Source organism: Choloepus didactylus, chromosome 14, assembly GCF_015220235.1.
Source record: "Choloepus didactylus isolate mChoDid1 chromosome 14, mChoDid1.pri, whole genome shotgun sequence".
NCBI lineage: Eukaryota > Metazoa > Chordata > Mammalia > Pilosa > Megalonychidae > Choloepus > Choloepus didactylus.
In genome coordinates this window covers 67,224,064-67,230,498 of record NC_051320.1, presented here as the reverse complement: position 1 = coordinate 67,230,498, position 6,435 = coordinate 67,224,064, and the positions used below count along the sequence as shown (strand labels likewise).

Below are 6,435 nucleotides of genomic sequence, written 5' to 3'. Positions count from 1 at the left end.
GTAAATACCGGTAAAGCTATTGATGTAGACACATATTCCAAGTTTCAATTTATATCCTCTTCAGATCAAAACTGACTGATTGTAGGTATAAAGTTTTAATCAGGAATCTGTCAATTGGTGAAATGACAGAAACCCAATTCTGTCTACTTCAAGTAAAAGGAGAAATATATTGATTCATTATAACCTGTGTGTAGAAGTAAAACAACTTCCATTACTGGGATTCAAATAATGCTATTAGGAGCTTGTATCTATACTAATTAAGGCTCTTGGTCACCAACAACAGAAACCAACTATAGCTAAGTTGAGTAGAAAAGAAATATATTGGAAAAATACCGCATAAAAAATTTGCAAGAGTGCTATAGAACTAGGCTCAAAAACCTGGACAGGAAATGAGAAAGCTTTTCAGAAAAGCACATAGCCGAGATCATAGCTAACAGTTCTCAAGAGGGGCCATGACGCCTTTTAGATCCTTTGGAAATGTGTAGGGACAATTGTGTTTCTCTGCAGATGAACAAGCTGTCTACAGGCCAGCTCAGACTTACTTGGACCCTCCCTGCTATGTGCTGAATCACACTTAGGGACTTTGGCCTTTTGGGTGTGACAGACGTATTACCAAACTAAGCACTGTTGCCCTGTGACTGGATCATGAGCACATCCTGTGTTCCAAAGTCAAGTTCTGCCTGATTTGATCTTTGTGTGGTGGGTTCCTTATGAAATATAGGAGCTCTATTTACAGAACAAGGGAAAGGGATGATTGAGAGTGAAAAACACAGATGTCTACTCTTGTCAGTTTGGAGCCATTTCTTATTTTTTGACTTGTATAAAGCAATATATAGCTATTGGGTGACTGACAAAAGAGAGTTTCAGAAACTGAAATTTTAAGTACTTTTTCTGTACTTAAAAAAGACTATGTATACAATATAAAAAAGAAAATATCCTTGAAAGGGAAAATATACTGTATAAACAGTTCTTTCCACATAAAGGCCATTAAAAATAAAATCTGCTACTTGTTTAAAGACAAAGTTTTATTTTATTGTTGATACCCACAAAATAACACTTTTACTATTGCCTTTGGCTGAACTTGTATATTTGAATTCTTAAGTGAACCAGGCTTGGGGAAAAAACTGTCCTTTTCTCCTCCTCTCCTCCTCTCCTCCTCTCAATTATTAATGAAATAAACTCTGAATGTAGAGGAGCTAGATTTAAGACCATTGCTTGAAATGTCAGCTAATATCAAAGCAATTCAGTAAAAGCTGAAAATAAAAGGTATGGAAAAAGTTCCAGTAAAACTATCTTGCTTTAAAATAGATCAGCAAAATATTATAAAAGTTTATCTTAATTTTTCCCCTAAATCATTATAATTATAACATTTTGCATTGGTTTCCAGTATAGAAATGCCAGTTAGTGTTCCTCATAATCATACTCTTATGTCTATATCACTCACAGGTATAGTAAAAGGGAGCATGAACTTGAACATACATACTTTGAACACAAAGCAGTTGCAATGCAGGTTCAAATAAGATTTTCTGTTGGAGATAGCAAGTTCTGGAACAAGAGAGATTTAGGTTTTGTCAATCTTCTACATATTAACAGTTCTGTGACTTTAGACAGTGTTTTAATTCTCTGAGCATTAATTTTCTCACCCGAAAATTAAGAAAATATGCATACGTTGTAGATTTCACCATTTCAACAAATACTTTTAAAATACTAAGCATTATGCCTAAAGATGAAAAATTAAGAACAAATATACGTGATTGAAGTAGGATCTCTTCTCTTGAAGCTTGCAGATTGTGGACACTACAGAGTGAAATATAGGAGAGAGCATTGTGAGCCATAGTGGCACTAGCACAAGGTACTGCTAAGTAATATAAAATGTACGCCTGCATTGGACATTGCCAGAGAAGACCCTTTTCTGAGAAGGGCTTTTCCAAAAGACAAAAACATTTGACCTGCAGGAGTTGGAAATGGAACACACCCTACAGGATTGCTTACAAGCAACACCTGGTGATAAAAGCAGTTTGGGGTCAGTAGAGAAAGCTTATCAGAATGGACAAACATACCATAGCAATCAATGTATATCTGCTCCCCACTTTGTAAGAACCCCCGACAGGGGGAAACAATGTCAGTCAGTCAGAACATCTCACTTGCTTGCATGTTTGCCTTCTATGGGCATCCCCAACCTCCCACTGGAGCTCCCTTCTACTTTCTGCATAGGCTGCTGAAGAATTTATGAATTGCTTGATAAAGTGATGAGATCCTAAATTGTGTGAAATGCTTTTCTTTTATCAGTTTTGGCCACAAGGATGGGATCCAAAGGTGACTGCTGAAGACTCTGGAAACAAGAAAGACAAGTCATTGGACCCTGTGGGTTCCCTGTACTCCTCACCTTCTCCAAGGGTCGCGGGTAAGTCCCTCTTAGATTTGAGTCCCCCTCTTTGCATTTCAGCTCTCTGATCTCACTATTTTTTAGTACAGGTAAGCAGGTCATTCTTACTGAAAAGAAGTTTCAAATTTTGAGCCCAAGTTCCAAGCCTTTTGGTCTAGTGCAAAGTTTCATTATTGCTACTGCTGTTTTCTTTGTCCTACGCACTAGGTAAGAAATGAAATGATAAAAATTCTAAAATCTTTGATTCTCCACTCTCTGGCACCCCAGCATATTATACATTAAAAAATTATAGGGCTGAACACTACCTATCTAACTAAATAGCGAAATCTCCCCAAAGACAACCTGAAGTTTCAATGACCATTATGAAAAATGTTCCAATTTGACAAACTTACTCATCTCAGTAGTGCACTTGAGAAAAAGGGATCCAAAATTAAACAGGCCAAAATGGAATGCCTATTTTAACTGGTACTCAGAGCTTAGTAAGAAATTGCAAGATTCTAAAATAGCTTGTAAACTACTGAGTTTTGTATTTATGCTATCTTTGTTACTGTATTTTAATGTCTGATTCATGGCTGAAAATTTTTAAATTAAAGCTATATGCTCTCTATTGTGTCTGTATGTTTGATGTATCATATTTTTCTAACTCCAAATTGTATTACCAAATTAATGTATAAAACTCCTTAAAAGAGTTCTATTCAAATTGACTTAGAGATAAACAAGCAGTTACATATAAATGAAGACTACTAAGATTCTAGAAGTTAAGGAAACCAAACTTGTAATATTCCAAATGAAAAATAAAAGACTATTCATAGAACTAAACCCAAGTGTTTTTAGATAAGCCTTTGACAAACGTCCAAATCAAGGCACCATCAAAGAGATACTTTCTTCCCAAAGTCTGGCTGTTGGTGATCCTTCGCTCCTCTGCCACATGGTAAAGCACATGGGGGCATCTGGTGGTCTCTCACTTCTCTCCTATGTTCCATTGATCCCAGCTTCCTGCTTCCATGGCTTTCTCTCTGTATTCATTCATCCTGAATGAGGTGGGTCATACTTTAACTGAAGTAGCCTCATCTAAAGACTCTACTTACAATGGGTTTACACCCACAGGAATGGATTAAATTTAAGACCATGTTTTTCTGGGTACATACAGGTTCAAACCACCACACAAGGTGAAAGAACAAATCCTTTGTGGTTTTTCAAGGGACCTCTGGAAAATCTCAAAGACAGTTTGAGATCATTAAAAGGTTATTTAGGATTTGATTTTGGGAAAACAAAATGTCCAGTTGTCAGGTTTGGACACTGTTAAATAGTATCATGGGCCTTTCTTTCTGCCTGTGGATGTCACTGAAGAAGCATCGTTGAATTCTTTTCTCCCACTGCCGTCATGTCTAAGTCAGAGTCTCCTAAAGAGCCTGAACAGCTGCAGAAGCTTTTCATAGGAGGGCTAAGCTTTGAAACAACCAATGAAAGTCTGAGGAGCCATTTTGAGCAATGGGGAACACTCACAGACTGTGTAGTAATGAGAGATCCAAACACCAAGCGCTCCAGAGGCTTAGAGTTTGTCACGTACTCTACTGTGGAGGAGGTGGAAGCAGCCATGAATGTAAGGCCACATAAGGTGGATGGAAGAGTTGTGGAACCAAAAAGGACTGTCTGAAGAGAAGACTCTCAAAGACCAGGTGCCCATTTAACTGTGAAAAAGATCTTTGTTGGTGGCATTAAAGAAGACACTGAAGAGCATCACCTAAGAGATTATTTTGAGCAGTATGGGAAGATTGAAGTGATTGAAATCATCACTGACCGAGGCAGTGGCAAGAAGAGAGGCTCTGCTTTTGTAACCTTTGACGACCATGACTCTGTGGATGAGATTGTCATTCAGAAATATACCGTGAATGGCCACAACTGTGAAGTAAGAAAAGCCCTGTCTAAACAAGAGATGGCCAGTGCTTCATCCAGCCAAAGAGGTTGAAATGATTCTGGAAACTTCTGTGGTGGTCGCAGAAGTGGTTTTTGTGGGAATGACAACTTTGATCGTGGAGGAAACTTCAGTGGTCGTTGTGGCTTTGGTGGCAGCCGAGGTGGTGGTGGATATGGTGGCAGTGAGATGGCTATAATGGATTTGGTAATGATGGAAACAGTTTTGGAGGTGGCAGAACTACAATGATTTTGGCAATTACAATGATCAATCTTCAAATATTGGACCCATGAAGGGAGGAAACTTTGGAGGCAGAAGCTCTGGCCCTTGCAGTGGTGGAGGCCAACACTTTGCCAAACCATGAATCCAAAGTGGCTATGGCAGTTCCAGCAGCAGCAGTAGCTATGGCAGTGGCAGAAGGTTTTAATTACTGCCAGGAAACAAAACTTAGCAGGAGAGGAGAGCCAGAGAAGTGACAGGGAAACTACAGGTTACAACAGATTTGTGAACTCAGCCAAGCACAGTGGTAGCAAAGCCTAGCTGCTACAAAGAAGACATGTTTTAGACAATACTCATGTGTATGGGCAAAAAAACACGAGGACTGTATTTGTGACTAATTGTATAACAGGTTATTTTAGTTTCTGTTCTGTGGAAAGTGTAAAGCATTCCAACAAAGGGTTTTAATGTGGACTTTTTTTTTTTGCACCCATACTGTTGATTGCTAAATGTAATAGTCTGATCGTGATGCTGAATAAATGTGCCTTTAAAATAAATAAATAAATAAATAAATAAATAGTATCATGAGTCACTGTGAAACATATTTCATTCCCTACTTAACCAAAGAGAAAATAAAAGATTTTAAAAGTAAATGGGAGTTAACAAGATTGTAAACAAACAAACAAAGTTCTTAGTTCTTTCAAATGGGAGACTTGTTCTTCTATAATAAAAATCAAATGAAGTAGGATAAATACAATATAAAGCATAGGAGATTATTCTAATGAGAGAGAGAATCCTTGCCTTCTAGTTAGGATGCAAATACAACGCTTTTTCCACACTTTACAACTTTCTATACCCATTCAGGTTTTGTCCTACACATTCCTGTTTCTTATTCTGGAATAACCAGTCATTTTATTTAAGGAAAAAACTATTCTCTTCTTTAAGGAAAAGATATCCTGTGTACCTTACATATTTGAGTGGCCAAAAAAGATGTTGGAAATCATCTTGCCAACATCCTACAAAACACAATTATTCTTAAAATAAAGTTTGCCAGAAAAATAACTCAGTTTAGTTAAACACAAAATTACAGTTTTCATCCTCTTAAAGCTCTAGTAGATATAATGCTAGCTTATTTTATTACTGAACATACATAAATTAGGAAAAACATATCCAAGTAGAATAAAATCATATGATTGTATTGTACTTAATATTGGTAACTAAGAAGGCTTAGCTGTTTGTATTTAACTAACAATATTAAACTAGTCCCATTCATCAAAGTTTTATCTGAATTATGTAAATCTTAATTTTAAAAAATATTTTATTTTAGTTCTACAAGTACTCCCTTATTTGCCATTGGAAATTTTAGAAGTTTGATTTCCTTAATTTCTGGGACATTAGAAGTATTAGTTTATTTATAAGTACATATTTATCTCCAAGCCAACTTTCATAGAAGTTTTTAAAGGAGCTTTATAAGCTAATTTGGCGATACCACCTGGACGTAGGAAAATATACATCAAACATATATAGACATGGAGCACTTATAGTTTCAATTCAAAACTTTTCAGCCAGACATACAAATACAGAAACACAGAAAATATAGAAATGAAAAACTCACTAGTTTACATGAGCTTTTTTCCGTGTTGCAATTTCTGAGTTGATCCTGAGTACCAGTTAAAATAGGCATTCCATTTGGCCTGTTTAATTCTGGAGTCCTTTTTACTCCATTGCACCTATGAAATGAGTGTTTGTCTTATTGAAATGTTCCCTATAGTGGGCATTGCAATTTGAGGTTGTCTTTGTTGATTTTGTTAGATAGGCACAGCTTCTGGAACCATAATCTTTGAACATGTACTATGCCAGGTGCCAGAGGGTGGAAAATCAGATTTTAGAATTTGAGGATCCCATCTTTATGCTTTCA

At 36.7% G+C, this 6,435-nt stretch overlaps 1 pseudogene; it reads left to right on the top strand.

Moving 5' to 3' along the window:
- Nucleotides 1–3,770: 3,770 nt before the first annotated feature.
- Nucleotides 3,771–4,728, top strand: LOC119509321 (annotated as a pseudogene).
- Nucleotides 4,729–6,435: the final 1,707 nt, after the last annotated feature.